This window comes from Elaeis guineensis, chromosome 8 (assembly GCF_000442705.2).
Source record: "Elaeis guineensis isolate ETL-2024a chromosome 8, EG11, whole genome shotgun sequence".
Lineage (NCBI taxonomy): Eukaryota > Viridiplantae > Streptophyta > Magnoliopsida > Arecales > Arecaceae > Elaeis > Elaeis guineensis.
Genome location: NC_026000.2, coordinates 69,132,724 through 69,147,749, shown reverse-complemented (window position 1 = coordinate 69,147,749; position 15,026 = coordinate 69,132,724).

Here is a 15,026-nt window from a genome sequence, read left to right as displayed (position 1 = left end):
CAATATTTCTTTCTTTCATTTTGCAATCTCAACTTAGCCCAAGATCCCTGAGGATACGATCTCGACTCATCCTACCTACGTAGTGAGTAGAGTTATTTTTGGTGCTATCAACGACTACGCATCACAGATATCAGTCGAATCCAGGCGAAGAGCACTGGACTTCTATGAAATGTATCCTTAAGTACTTGAGAAGGACTAAGGATATGTTTCTAGTCATTGGGAATAGAGAACTCCAGGTTCAGAGATTTACAGACTCAGACTTTATGTCTGATATAGATGATTGAAAGTCAATATCTGAAAGTCTGTTCATTTGCAATGGTGGTGTAGTTAGATGGAAGAGTTCCAAGCAGACGGTAATTGCTGATTCCACCATGGAGGTAGAGTATATTATTGCATCGAAAGCTATGAAGGAGGCATTCTGGTACAAGAAGTTTGCCGCAGAGCTTGGAGTGATGTCATCGGATGCCATCCCCCATTACTGTGACAATAATGGCACTATAGCTCTAACTAAGGAGCCAAGGTCTTACCAGAAGTCCAAGCATATCGAGCGGCGATTCCATCTGATCCATGATTACCTCAAAAAGGGTTATGTCGAGGTTAAGAGAGTCAACTCCACAGACTGTGGCAGACCCACTGACAAAGCCATTAGGCCAGCAACAGATCGAAGCCCACCTTGAGAAGATGGGACTTAGATATGTAGCCAATTGGCATTAGATCAAGTGGGAGTTTGTTAGATGTGTGCCCAAGATGCCAGATTGGCTGACACATTCTTGTACAAATGTAAGGGCAAATTTGTAATTTTAACTATAAATGAATAAAAGGGTTATTCAACTATCACATTGTGTACATTATGTCTATGATACATCCTTTGAGTTAGTAAGAATGTTAATTCATATTTTTAAGAGTTGAAAATTTAAGGCATGAATTTACATAACTAACTCATAAATAGCTCCTGACCATAGGATCATCACGAGGATGATGATCGATCCAGAAGGTTGGTGTACGATCGCTTCCTTAGGGTAGATGTGTCTTGAGTCTACGGTGTGGAGACACTAGAGCGAGAGTACAGATATTCATTGAGAACGAGAGTACTGAGCGTGACCACCTCGAGTAGTCATAAGGAAGTCTACCTTCTCGTCGATGACTAGCTCGATGCTGCAGCTGTGTGTCTAGTTCTTTGACCTGAGGTGCATCGATAGTTCACCTTGAGTGTGTTATAGTTTGACTACACCATAACTCGATCTCCTAGCCATTCGGAACCCTGAGGTATATGTTGGCTGTAGCGTATTCATTGTAGGAACCAGATTGCACCAAGATGAGATCTATCAACCTCGATAGATGAGAGGAGTAGTCCTATGATGATCGAAAGATCGAGTCCTTAAGCCCATGGCCATGGTAGAGTAAAATAATGGAAAAGAGTTTTTCATTGGGGTTTCACATCAGACTCAGATCGATCGATTGATTCATATGACTGATGTTGGGTTTGATGAGTTCACTTTAATCCTAATTCAGTCGGGACTCATGATAGAAGAACTCAATCACATAAGTAGCTGCACTGAGAGGTTCGTCTTCATTTCTGATGGGTTGCCATCATATACTGCTAGGTGTCACTAGTGGATTTTGGAAGCAATTAGAATGATCTTGATGATCGATCATTCTAATTGTCTGAATCAGAAGAGTTCTGGTCCATCGAAAGGAGTTTCGATGATGTCGATGATGAGATCACGATATGTCTCATTACCATACGAAAATGAACCTAACTGGGTCACACAAATAAGAGTTAGGGTTTTGATGTCATCAATTGAGCTAGCCCAGTTCGATTGATTTGGATTAGATCCAATTAGGTTCAAGAAAATCATGCTAGCACACAATTGAGCCTAACTTTCTCCTCGTATAATCTTTTCTATCTCGACTGAGCCAAAAATGATTTGACTCACCCAGAGAATCTTGAGAAGGTTTCTCACAGTCTGACTGGAGCTAGTCCAGCTTAAAAAAATTTTGTCTTAATTTATGAGATGAATTTAAGATAACACCTGCCAATTCCTGTCACCTGCCATTTTTATTTTAGGACATTGATCAAATGTTGACTTATGGATCTTGAACTGAAGGCCACTTGGCAAGAGGTCATTGGAGAGTTTTTATGGAGTGTCCACCTACTAAATTAGGCCTCAAAGTGGGCACCAAGATCAGATTGGGCGTGCGCCCCAAGTGGATAAGGATAGAGTCCATGTGATGAGGACTCTATGCCTTGATCGACTCAAACTATTGGGCGCCAATCTCACTGTGTTTATCCAGTGTTGGTGCCAATAGTAGGAGGGTTTGATGGGGTTCTTATCTGATATGATTAGATGATATCACTCCACCAATCAAAATTTTTTCAAAATTAATTAAAATTTTTTGATTGGTCGAATGATGTGGCACTGCATAGCACAGCAAGGTCTATTTAAACCCTGTCTGTGCCTAGGGTTTTGAGAATCTGCTCAATACCCAACAAAAATGTGAAACCTCTCCACTTCTTTATGCCCCCTCTACTCCTCTCTCTCCCCTCTTCACATCTAAGAAGTTGGGCATCCATCTGGTGCTTGTCCAAGGCGTGGTGGCTCCCTGATCAGAAGGCTGCAGGGATTTATCGAGAAGCTGCTGCTCCAGATTCAGAAGATCTTTTGAAGATCTTCCAGATCAGATCCAGATCTAATTTTTTGAGAAAAGATTCATGAGGAGAAGAAGATCCAGATTCTACTCGAGTGGATGTTGGTAGAGACTAGGTGACTGCATGGCTATTTTAGAATCTCGGGCGTTGCTGCGATCATCTACAGGGTAATCTAGTTACCCTAGAGATATTTCTCTAATCCTCAAGCTTTAGATTTAATTTTAGATTAAATATTAGATAATAAGAATTAGATCTAATAGACCTTAGATCTAAAATAAAGTAGGATAATTTTTTTTTTAAAATATTCTGTCCCAGATCTCATTAGATCTGGAAGATCCTATAAGGAAAAAGGTGGTTTTTCCTTCAGAAATATCATTCCCAATCAGGAGGATGTCATCTACGTACTGTATGAGGAAGATAACTGCGCTCCCACTGATCTTCTTGAACACACATGGTTCCTCCTCATTCTTGATGAAACCAAATATTTTGATCACATCATTGAAACGAGTATTCCAGCTCTGAGATGCTTGCTTAAGTCCATAAATGGACCTTTACAGCTTGCAGATCTTGTGATCATCATCACTCGATGTGAAACCAAACGACTATTCCATATAGATATCTTCCTCAAGATATCCATTTAAGAACACCATTTTCATATCCATCTGTCATATTTCATAATTGAAATAGGCTACAATAGCAAGCAATGTGCGGTTGGATTTTAGCATGGCTACGGGCGAAAAGGTATCCTGATAGTCAATGCCTTTGCACTGACTATAACCTTTCACTACGAGCCTAGCCTTAAATGTCTCCACATTCCCATCAGTACCTATCTTTCTCTTGAAGATCCATTTACACCTAATAGGTACAATACTTTCAGGTGGATCTATCAAGGTCCAGACTTGGTTTGAGTGCATAGAGTCAATTTTTGATCTCATTGCCTCTAACCATTTGTCAGAGTCGATTCTGATATCGCCTAGTCATAGGTCTTGGGATCATCACCATGAGCTCCATTTTCTATAAGGAACATTTCTTCTACTTCCTCTTGTATAGTACCTAAGTACTTTTCAGAAGGATGGAAAACCCTAGTCGATCTACGAGGTGGAAGAGATTGTGTTAGGACTGGTTCTAATTGATTTGGTTCCTCAAGTTCTTTAGCTTGTTGCTCTTGGGAAACATTCTCCTTGAGCTTAATTATTCTTTCGATGCCACTATCTTGAATAAACTATTTTTCAAGAAAAATAGCATGTCGATTCACAATCACATTGTGATCTTCGAAATATAAAAATAGTATCCTAATGACTCTTTAGGATATCCTATCAACCAAGCTCTAAAAGATCTGAACTCTAACTTGTCCGCCTGCTGTTTCTTGACATGAGCCGGACAACTCCAAATTCTGAGATGACTCAGACATGGCTTCTTACTATGCCATATCTCATACGGTGTGGTAGGAACGATTTTAGAGGAAACCCTATTCAATACATATATTGATGTCATGAGACAATGTCCCCAAAGAAACTCAGGGAGGTCCGTGAAGCTCATCATAGAATGGACCATATCTAATAGGGTTCGATTTCTCTGTGATCTAAAACCCCATTGAGTTGTGGCGTTCTAGGTGGAGTCCATTGAGAGACTATGCCATTATCCTTAAGATAGTCTAGGAACTCCCGACTAAGGTATTCACCTCCTCGATCTGATTGAAGAACCTTAATGGGCTTTTCTGTTTATTTTTTTATCTCATGTCTGAATTCTTTGAACTTTTCAAAGGCTTCAGACTTATGTTTCATTAGAAACACATATCTGTACCTAGACATATCATCAGTGAAGGTAATGAAGTAGACATAGTTGCCTCTAGCAGGCACATCAAATGGGCTGTATACATCTGTATGTACTAGGGCAAGTAGGTCTGTGGCCCTTTCCCCATGTCCTATAAAAGGGAGCTTGATCATTTTGCCTTGAAGGTATGATTCACAAACTGGATATGACTCGAAAGTCAACAGACTTAATAGCCCAAATTTCTCCAATTTGTTAACCCTGTCTTTCGCTATATGACCTAGCCTTAGGTGCCACAGATACCTATCATTTAGACTATCTCTAGGCCTTTTAATTTCTATGGCATTGATATTTTGCTCGATATGAAATATAGATACATCAATATGTAGCTCATAGAGACCATTAATAAGAAAACCATTTGCAACTTTATTATTTGCATAAAATATGTTACAATGGTTCTTATGAAAGCTAATCACATAGCCTTCTTGTGCTAAACATGAAACAGAAATTAAATTCCTGCTTGCTGCAGGCACATAATAACAATCTCTAAGAACTAAATCTAATCCTAACGATAATCGCAGAGGATAGGTTCCCATGGTCATAGTAGCAACTCTTGCTCCATTTTTGATGCATAGGATCATATCTCCATCCCTCAGTCTCCTACTCTCCTCAAGACCCTACATAGAAGTACACAAATGAGCACTAGAACCAGAGTCAAGTACCCAACTGGATGCAGAGAAAATCGTAAGATTAGATTCTATAACGAGCATACCTCCAGAAGAACCATCCTTCTTGTTCTTCAGGGTGGCCAGGTACTGAGGACAGTTCTGCTTCTAATGGCCATCTGAATTGTAGTGGAAATATTTTCTCTTTTCAGTAGCCTTCTTCTTCGGTTCCGTCTTCTTCTTCTTTCCATTTACCTTCTGCTTCTTTGCAGACTTCTTCTTCTTTCCAAAAGACTTTCTCTTGGAAGAAGTCCGCTCCACAGTAAGGACTGAGCTTTTTGAACCTTTCAAAGAAAGCTCAGCCGTAACCAACATGTTCATTAACTCAGCCAAGATACAGTGCATCTTATGCATATGGAAGTTCATGATGAACTAACCATATGCATCAAACAAGGACTGAAGGATCACATCAATCTAAAAATCTTTGTCTAAGATAACATCGAGCTTTTCAAGCTCCTCAATATCTTTGATCATTGACAAACAATGATCTTGGACTGACTGCCCATCACATATTTTAGCCTTAAAAAGCCTTTTGCAGACTTGATACTTGGCTGCGCAACTTTGTTCACCAAACAACTCTTGTAGGTGAGCCAACATTTGGTGGGTAGTCATAATGTTCTCATGCTGGTGCTGTAAGTCTCAGACATGGCACCCAACATGTAGTATCTGACTTTGTTATCGTCATCCGTCCACTTTTCCAGAGATGCTCTTTGTTCAGCAGTCGGACGTGCTGGCATGGCAAGTGGGTCCTGGTCCAAGACATGAGTTAGTTTCTTGAAACTTAGAATAATTCTGTAGTTCCTCAACCAGTCTTTGAAATTAGGTCCAGTTAATCTGTGCATGTCTAGTATTTTGGTCAAGGGGTTAGATGTAGACATGTTTCCTGTAGAGAGTCAAAAGTTTCTAGTTAGATTTTGTAATCAGACTTAACCAATTTGTTTAGGAGTTTTATTTTTAAACAAATTAGCTTCTCACTATTTTCTCAGATCCCTACACTCCCTAGGTAGAGATGTGAAAATCTCTATGATTAGTAATTTTTAGTGGGTGGTGCGGTCTCACCGATTGGCTCACCACCTCACCTAACAGTTATTGGTGATGGGTCAACCGATGAGTGGACAACTCTTGTCCAATGATTCTCTAATCATGGTGCATCCTAAATTTGGTCTCTAATTCATGAAGCTCACCATATCCGAAATATTGCTCCAATCCTTAGTTAAGTCAGACCCACCATTTGCATGAATTAGATTCTTGATTGGGTCCCTCATCGTATCCGAAATATTGAGCACAACCTATCCTCTAATCTATAGCATCCAATGCCTAATGGACATAGTTGCATCTTCTCGGTGCAACTGAGTCACTGTAACCAGCCGAGAATAATCAACCCCGAAAAGGGCCCGCACATCCATAATGGTGGAAGATCTTAGATTTAATATTTTCTTAGGGAGATTTGATTTAGGTCTCATTAAACTTGACTTGACATAGTCATAACAATTATGACTAACCTAGTGACATGGGCTAGCTCGAATTGTTAGCCATCTCAAATCGGAATTGGGTCGACATATATGGCCAGGTAAGTGAGACCGGTGGAAGGGATATGCCATTAACTTGACAAAAACATATTCGAGTCGAGTAGCTCCCAATTAAAAACCAGTCGGTCGCATCTGCCCAACTTACCTTAGACACCAAATTGTCGAACCAAAATCAATTGGGTTAGCCTACAATCCAGGCTCTAACCACTAAGCCAAATTATGTCTTAACTTGATCGAGTCATATCTAAATGTGATTCGACCTTGATCTAGACTTAATCCTATTAGGCTGGTCAATATTAGCTTTCATGATCCCACCTAACCAACTTTTGATTCAGTTTGATCAACCGTTAGACCTAATTGAGCTACCCAAGCCTGAACCCAATTTTATGAAAATGGCTTAGATCTGAAATTCTCAATTTTAGATCTAATTTAATTTCATAAGCTTAGTTCATTAATTAAGTCTTAGGTTCATAAACAAAATATGTAAAATAAATTCTAGGGTTTTCGGATCTAGAGTTTTGCAGAAAAGTAAATTTTGATTTCTGATTAAGGATGAATGCACAGTACTTCTACACGCCATAAGAATACCCCATTGAATGGAAAGAGAGGGTCTTAAACCCTACTTTATTCTTATGACCAGACGGTCATGAGAAACACCTTAATCAGAAATATTAATTTAACTATAAAACTAGTTAGATCTAAGTTACATATCACATATATAATTTCAGATCTAACTTATACAAGCTTTGCATACATCTCATATATTAAAATCTGATCTAATTAGCATGCTTTCAGATCTGATACATCACATATAATATCTAAAAATAAGATTTATATTGAACTATTCAATATAAAATCTATTCTAGACAGTTACTAGAATAATTCAACAAATAGTCTAGGCATGCAACAGATCAATCTTATGTATTAATTAAAATTTTATTTTTTATTTTTTGATCTGAATATAATATTTATAACATCAAAAAAATAGAGAATAAATTAGATCTAATTTATATTTTAATCATATTAAAATATAAAACTATAAGACTATTAATAAATCAAACTACTCCTAGTCTAGTTTTGCATCTCATACATGTTAGATCTACTTAGATTTAATTTTAAATTTTTCTGATTTTAGATCCTATCATATCTGATGTGATCTTTAAAATCTATTAATATTAGATAAATAAAAATAAAAATTAAATTTAAATTAGATCTGAAATAGAGCCATCAACCTGGCTCTGATACCAATTGAAGGAAAAATTGACTTTTTTCTTGTAGGATCTTTCAGATCTAATGAGATCTGGGCGGAATATTTTAAAAAATTATCTTACAATATTTTAGATCTAAGATCTATTAGATTTAATTCTTATTATCTAATATTAAATCTAAAATTAAATCTAAAAATATAAAGAATAGTGAAATACCTCTAGGATAACTAGATTATCCTGTAGATGATCGCAGCAATGCCCGAGGTTCTAAAATAGCCATGCAGTTGGCTGGCCTCTACTAGTATCCACTCAAGTAAGATCTGATCATCTTTTCCTCATGTATCTTTGCTCCAAAAATTAGATCTGGATATGATCTGGAAGATCTTCGAAAGATCTTCTGAAGCTGGAGCAGCAACTTCTCGATAAATCTCTGCAACCTTCTAATCAAAGAGCCACCACGCCTTGGACAAGAACCAGATGGATGCCCAACCTCTTGGACGTGAAGAGGGAAGGGAGAGGAGTAGAGGGGGTATAAAGAAGTGGAGGGGTTTTAGGTTTTTGCTGGGTATTGAGTAGAGAGTCTAAACCCTAGGGGTAGATAGGGTTTAAATAGACCCTGCTGCGCCATGCAGTGCCACATCATTCGACTAATCAAAAAATTCTAATTAATTCTGAAAAAATTCTGATTCATGGAGTGATATCATTTGATCATATCAAATAAAAATCTCCACAATCCCTCCTACTATTGGTGCCAACACTGGATAAGCACAGTGAGATTGGCACCCCACAGTCCAAGTTGATCAAGGGATCAGAGTCCTCATCTCATGGGACTCTATCCTTATCCACTTGGGGCGCACGCCATATCTAATTATGGCACCCACATTGAGGGCTAATTTAGTAGGTGGCACTCCACTAAAACTCTCCAATGACCTCTTGCCAAGTGGCCTTCAGTCCAAGGTCCATGGGTCAACGTTTGACCAATGTCCTAAAATGGAAATGGCAGGTGACAGGAATTGGCAGGTGATGTCTTAAATTTATCTCATGAATTAAGATAAAATTTTTTTGAGCTAGACTAGCTCCAGTTAGACTGAGGGAAACCTTCTCAAGATTCTATGGGTGAGTCAAATCACATTTGGCTCAGTCGAGATAGAAAAAATTACACGAGGAGAAAGTTAGGCTCAATCATGTGCTAGCACGATTTCCTTGAACTTAATTGGATCTAATCCAAATCAATCGAACTGGGCTAGCTCAATTGATGATATCCAAACCCTAACTCTTATTTTTGTGACCTAGTTAGGTTTATTTTCGTATGGTAATGAGACATGTCATGATCTCATCATCGACATCATCGAAACTCCTTTCGATGGACAAGAACTCTTTTGATTCAGACAATTAGAATGATCGATCATCAAGATCATTCTAATTGCTCCCAAAATCCACCAGTGACCCCTAGCAGTATATGATGGTAATCCATTAGAAATGAAGATGAACCTCTCGGTGCAGCTACCTGTGTAATTGAGTTCTTCTATCATGAGTCCCGACTGAATTAGGGTTAAGGTGAACTCGTCAAACCCAACATTAGTCATATGAATCAATCGATCGATCCAAGTCTGATGTGAAATCTTAATGGAAAACTCTTTTCTATTATTTCACTCTATCATGGCCATGGGCTTAAGGACTCAATCTTTCGATCATCATAGGACTACTCCTCTCATCTATCGAGGTTGATAGATCCCCTATGGTCAGGAGCTGTTTATGAGTTAGTTATGTAAATTCATATCTTAAATTTTCAACTCTTGAAAATATGAATTAACATTCCTACTAACTCAAAGGATGTATCACAGACACAATGTACACAATGTGATAGAAGAATAACCCTTTTATTCATTTATAGTCAAAATTATAAATTTGCCCTTAGATCTATACAAGAATGTGTTAGCCAATCTGGCATCTAGGGCACACATCTAACAAACTCTCACTTGACCTAATGCCAATTGGCTACATATCTAAGTCTCATATTCTCAAGATGGGCTTCGATCTTCTATTAGTCTAATGGCTTAGTCAGCGGGTTTGCCATATTGTCTGTGGAGTCGATTCTCTTGACCTCGACATAATCCTTTTTGAGGTAATCACGATCAAATGGAATCGCCGCTTGATGTGCTTGGACTTCTGGTGAGATATTGGCTCCTTAGCTAGGGCTATGGTGCCATTTTTATTGCAGTAAAGAGATATGGCATCCGATGACATCACTCCAAGCTCTACAGCAGATTTTTTGTACCAGAATGCCTCCTTTGTAGCTTTCGATGTGGCAATATACTCTACCTCCATGGTGGAATCAGCAATCACCGTCTGCTTGAAACTCTTCCAGCTAACTGCACCACCATTGCAAATGAACAGACTCCCAGATATTGACTTTCGATCATCTATATCAGACATAAAGTCTGAGTCTATATATCCCTGAATCTGGAGTTCTCTATTCTCAAAGACTAGAAACATATCCTTAGTCCTTCTCAAGTACTTAAAGATACATTTCACAGAAGTCCAGTGCTCTTCGCCTGGATTTGACTGATATCTGCTTGTGACACTCACAGCATGGGCTATATCAGGTCGTATACATAGCATGGCATACATGAGACTCCCTATTGCCGAAGCATAAGGGATCTTGCTCATGCATTCAATCTTCTCAAGTGTGCTAGGGCATATCTTCTTGGAGAGATGAATGCCATGTCTAAAAAGTAATAAACCTCTTTTGGAGTTTTTCATGCTAAACCTTTTTAGCACCTCCTCTATGTACATTTTTTGTGAAAGTCCCAGCATCCTATTTGGTCTATCTCTATAGACCTTAATACCCAGTATAAAGGATGCCTCTCCTAGATCTTTCATAGAGAACTTCGTAGACAACCATATTTTGACTGAGGTCAACATGGGAATGTCATTCCCAATTAGGAGGATGTCATCTACGTACAATACGAGGAAGACAACTATGCTCCCACTGACCTTTTTAAACACACATGGTTCCTCCTTATTCTTGATGAAATCAAATATTTTGATCACATCATTGAAACAAGTATTCCAACTCCGAGATGCTTGCTTAAGTCCATAAATGGACCTTTGCAGCTTGCAGATCTTGTGATCATCATCACTGGATGTGAAACCAAGCGGGTGTTCCATATAGATATCTTCCTCAAGATGTCCATTTAAGAATGTCATTTTCACATCCATCTGCCATATTTCATAATCAAAATAGGCTGTGTTGCTCCTAGATTGATTTTGATGACTACAAAACAGTTTGAAGGGATACAAATATTTTTTATTTGAAAAAGACCTTATGCTCTACAGGGGCAAAATCATAATTTCATCAAAACTCTGATTTGATAGCATCATCGTGTAGAACAAATGATATGTAATCTATTGGTGAAAGTTTCATGGTTTTTGGACTTATATTTTTGGAGTTATGAAGGTTTGAAGTTCATGAGTCGACTCATGAGTCAACTCATGAAACTATGAGCTGATTGGCACGCAAAGATTAGCCATGGCACGCTGGTTTTCTGGCTTGGCACGACCTGTGAGTCGACTCATGAGTCGACCCACAAGGCATGAGTCGACTCATGAGTCGACTTCTGCTGTTTTGGGCCAAGAAAATCCAGAAACCAAATCTCTGGACTTTGCAACAGAGGTCGACTCATGAGTCGACCCCTGAGGCATGAGTCGACTCATGAGTCGACTTATATGACGGGATTTGCCTGTAACGGCTAGTTTTTGGCCAGATTTGGTTGCTTTTTAATGCTGCTTTTTGTGCTCTAACGGCTCTTTTTCTGCCTAGTTTGTTTTCCCTTGTCTCTTAAGGCTATAAAAGGTTTCAAAAGGTGGAAAACAAAAAGGAGAGAGATCAAAATATCCAAGAGGCATTCAAGTGATTTGAAAAGAGAAAATCAAGAGCATTCAAGAGGGCATTCAAGTGCATTCAAGAGAAGGTTTTTCAAGCCAACTACTCAACATCATACAAGAGCTCATTTAAAAGCCTTCAAGAAGCCATCAATCAAGCTCACCAACTCCTCAAGCATTTACTTCATCTCTCATCCACTTTGAGGAAATCCAAGAGGGGCTTCTTCTTTTGAGTAAAGCGTATTTATTGTTATATTCGCTCACTTAAGGAGCTATTCTTGTACTTATTTGTGCTCTAAACTGATTTTATCTTGTGAGTAATTGTTTTTATTTTGGAGGGTTTCCAAAATAAGGAAAGGTTGATCCGAACCTGAAATCGGAGTGTATTGGGTCGGCTTGTACCCGGAAACAAGTGGACTAGCTTGGGATAGCTAGTGTCGGAGTTTCCGACGGTTGTATTCGGGTTGAATACAAAGTATAGTGGATTGGAATTTCCAAGTAGGAGCTTGGGGAGTGGATGTAGGTGCAAGGTTGGCACCGAACCACTATAAATCATTGTGTTTGTGGCATGCTTTATTATTTCTCTTTAATTCTCCATTATATCCTTGCATTCTTGTTTTAAGTAATTAATCTCAAACTAAAGTCTCTCTCCTCATTCATCAAGCTTTTGATATATAATTTTTACAAGTAATTAGTTAAGCCTAAAATTTTTAAAACCCAATTCACCCCCCCTCTTGGGTTGCATAGCTGGGCAACAAGTGGTATCAGAGCCCGGTGCTCTAGCCCTTCTTTGATCTAACAATCAAAGAGCCAAAGATCTATGGCAACCCACGTCGGCACTTCTCTAGCCGAGGGGCAATCTACCAACCGACCTCCACTTTTCAATGGGTCTAATTACACCTATTGGAAAGCTTGGATGAAGATTTTCATACAAGCACTAGACTATGATATGTGGAGTATCATAGTGAACGGTCCACACACACCCACCAAGATAATAGATGGTGAGGAGTCAACCAAACCCGAAAGAGAATGGGATGAGGTTGATAAGAAATTGGCACAGTTAAATGCTAAAGCTATGAATGTTCTTTATTGTTCACTTGATGCAAATGAATTTAATCGCATTTCTACCTGTGCATCTGCTAAAGAAATATGGGATAGGTTAGAAGTAACCCATGAGGGAACAAATCAAGTAAAGGAGTCTAAAATAAACATGCTTGTACATAAATATGAGTTATTTAAAATGGAGCATGATGAGTCCATAACTGCTATGTTTACTCACTTTACTGACATAATTAATGGTTTGAAGAGTCTTGGCAAATCTTATACTAACAGTGAGCTTGTAAGGAAGATTCTCAGGTCATTGCCAAGAACCTGGGAAGCCAAGGTGACTGCTATCCAAGAAGCAAAGGACTTGAACACTCTACCTCTAGAAGAGCTTCTTGGATCCTTGATGACTCACGAGCTTAGCATGAAGCAACATCAAGAGGATGAAGTCAAAAAGAAGAGAACCATTGCCCTCAAATCCACAGCCTCTCCTGATGAAGAAACTGACGACACAGAAGATGAAGAACAGGATGAAGAAATGGCACTCATCACCCGAAGATTCAAGAAGTTCCTAAGAAAGAGGAAACAGGGGATGAGAAAGAGACCTTTCACAAAAGGGGAACAAAGCAAAGAGAAAGAAAAAGATCAACCCCTTATATGCTATGAGTGCAAGAAGCCGGGGCATTTCAAATCTGAATGTCCACAATTGAAGAAAGGTCCCAAAAAGTTCAAAAAGAAGGCAATGATGGCCACATGGAGTGCGAGCGACGACTCAAGCTCCGATGAGGAGACCTCAACAGAACAAGCCAACCTGTGCCTTATGGCACACGATAATGAGGTAATTTCTGAAACCCCTAGTGAATTTACTTTTGAAGAATTGCATGAAGCCTTCAATGATTTAATTGATGAATTGAAGAAACTAGGAATGAAAAACAAAGAACTAAAATTGAAAAATCAGTCTTTAGTAAAACAAGCAGAAAATCTTTCAATTGAAAAATCTACTTTGCTTCAAGAGAACCAAAGCCTAAAGAATGATATTAATAAGCTGAAACCTATAGTAGATAAATTCACCTTAAGTTCAAACAAACTAAATATGATTCTTGAAAATCAAAAGGCCGTATATGATAAGGCCGGACTTGGCTATAACCCCTTAAAGAAATAAAAATTTCTGAAAAATATTTATGTAAATTATTCAAGTAACAAGCCTACCAATACTACTTGTTTTAAATGTGGTAGAATAGGACATAAATCTTACACTTGTGCAAACATAACTGTAAAGAAAATATGGGTTCCAAAAGGAACCATCTTGACTAACCAAAAAGGACCCAAGAAAGCTTGGGTACCTAAAACAAAAACTTGATATTTGTTTGCAGGTGTGTCTAGCATCCCATGGAGAAAACAGGAAATGGTATCTGGACAGCGGATGCTCGAGACACATGACTGGTGATGAATCACAATTCATCACGCTTGATGCTAAGGATGGAGGGATGGTCACCTTTGGAGATAATGGCAAAGGAAAGATCATCGGGATAGGTAACATTGGTATCACTCCCTCCAAATATATTGAAAATGTTTTGTTAGTTAAAGGTTTAAAGCATAACTTACTTAGTATTAGTCAATTTTGTGATAAAGGGTATAAAGTAGTTTTTGAATCATCTATTTGTATTGTGACTAGTCCTATTAATGATGGCATCAAATTTATAGGACATAGACATGGCAATGTTTATATGGTAGATCTAAATGATTTAGCCAAATTAGACATGCAATGCCTAGTATCCTTAAATGCTAAAGTTAATGAGACTAGTTGGCTTTGGCATCGTAGACTTGCTCACATTAGCATGCATTCTCTTTCAAAATTAATTAAGAAAGAATTAGTTCATGGCTTGCCTAAACTGAATTTTGAAAAAGATAAGATTTGTGATGCATGTCAACTAGGTAAGCAAACTAGAGTTTCATTTAAATCCAAAAACATTGTTTCAACTTCTAGACCATTAGAGCTTTTGCATATGGATTTATTTGGACCAACTAGAACCACAAGTCTAGGAGGAAAACGATATGGTTTTGTAATAATAGATGATTATTCACGTTTTACTTGGGTTTTCTTTTTGGCACACAAAGATGAAACTTTTCATATTTTCACTAAATTTCATCGAAAAGTTACTAATGAAAAAGGATTTTCAATTCAAAATATTAGAAGTGACCATGGAACTGAATT